General features: G+C 43.9%; 1 non-coding gene across 1 annotated transcript; it reads left to right on the top strand.

Moving 5' to 3' along the window:
• Positions 1–520: 520 nt before the first annotated feature.
• Positions 521–592, top strand: TRNAW-CCA. The gene has a single exon. It is a non-coding gene; the product is annotated as a tRNA-Trp (tRNA).
• The last annotated feature ends 965 nt before the right edge of the window (positions 593–1557 follow it).

The raw sequence follows: 1557 nt of genomic DNA, 5'->3' as shown, positions 1-1557 counted from the left end.
ACTCTCCCTCTGCCTGTCTCCATCTTTTAGGCAAACACAGCCATCCATCACATGTCGGCAATGACTGCATTACTCAAAAGGAAATTGAAGCCCGACTGTAAGATGCAGTCCACAAAATTCATGATTTCTTCCCCCACCCCTGCTCCTTCTACTTGGTCCCTTTTTCATATGGATCGGGTTTTTATTTCTGCATTTATTGCACACGCAAATTACAGATGAGAGCATCGACTACACAAGTCATTACTCAGAGTAGCATCTCCCCAACTGCCACCGGACGAGGACCGAACAGCTTGTGGTTAATTTGCTATATAATCACTGCCTGTGACAGGGGGGCCGGGCTGTGCCTGTGCTAATATTAGGAAAGGGGAAGCTGAGCAAGGAGAACTCCTGGGGCGTGGGGGGCGGGGGAAGCACAGTATTGAACCAGGGAGAAAAGAAGAGAGAACTGCAGAGGAGCAGAGAAAGGGTCTCTGCCATAGTCAGAGGCATTTGCTCCTCTGCTATAGAGGAGTAGAGGGCTTCCCTGGTGGCTCAGAGGTTAAAGCGTCTGCCTCCAATGCAGGAGACCCGGGTTCAATCCCTGGGTCGGGAAGATCCCCTGGAGAAGGAAATGGTAACCCACTCCAGTATTCTTGCCTGGAGAATCCCATGGACGGAGAAGCCTGGTAGGCTACAGTCCATGGGGTCGCAAAGAGTCAGACATGACTGAGTGACTTCACCTTCATAGAAGAGTAGAATTGCTCCATTCCATCAGTCATGTCCTCACAAAAGAAGAATCTCCGTTCTCCAAGCCTCCACCCCTCCAGTCAGCCAAGGAGTACATCTGTATGCACACACTGCAACCATTGTGATGGGTCAGAGGCTGGAGGAAATTGACCAACAGGCAAAAGTTACACCATTATACTAATATCCTAACAATTCAATAAGAAAGAAGGCCAACGATCCAATAAAAAATGGGCAAAGGATATGAACAAGCAGTTCTCCAATTAGGAAACTCGGCCTCAAAACATACAAAAAGAGGGACTTCTCTAGCAGTCCAGTGAATAAGAGTTCAAGCTTCCATTTTAGGCGGCATGAGTTCGATCCCCATGTTGAGCATACAAAAAGATGTTCAACATTAGTCTTAATAAAAAAGGTATGTACCCTGGATATGTTCCAGTCTCTCCTGGTTTACAGTCTATGGGCACTTGAATAGAATTTGTATCCTGCTGTTGTGTGAAAATTGTATAAATCTTAACTATGTCGAACTGGTTCACAGTGCTTTTCAGGTTCTATTTTTCTGTCTATTCATTCAATTAATGTTTGAGAGTTTGATATTGAAACTCCAACTAAGAATCTTAATTTATCCACTTAAAAAATAAGTGCTACCTACACTGGAACTATATGTCACTTTATTCTGCATTTTCCAAGCCCCCTGTAAATGTGTTATCATACTTTCATGATTTAAATTTTTTTAAGGAAATTCAAATGAAAATCACAAAGAGATACCATAGTTTTACCTAGCAGATGGACAAAGATCAAAATGTCTGATCACACACTGAACTGGCCAGAGTGTGG

The sequence above is a fragment of the Bubalus bubalis genome, chromosome 14, assembly GCF_019923935.1.
Source record: "Bubalus bubalis isolate 160015118507 breed Murrah chromosome 14, NDDB_SH_1, whole genome shotgun sequence".
NCBI lineage: Eukaryota > Metazoa > Chordata > Mammalia > Artiodactyla > Bovidae > Bubalus > Bubalus bubalis.
This window is presented reverse-complemented; position numbering and strand designations above follow the sequence as displayed.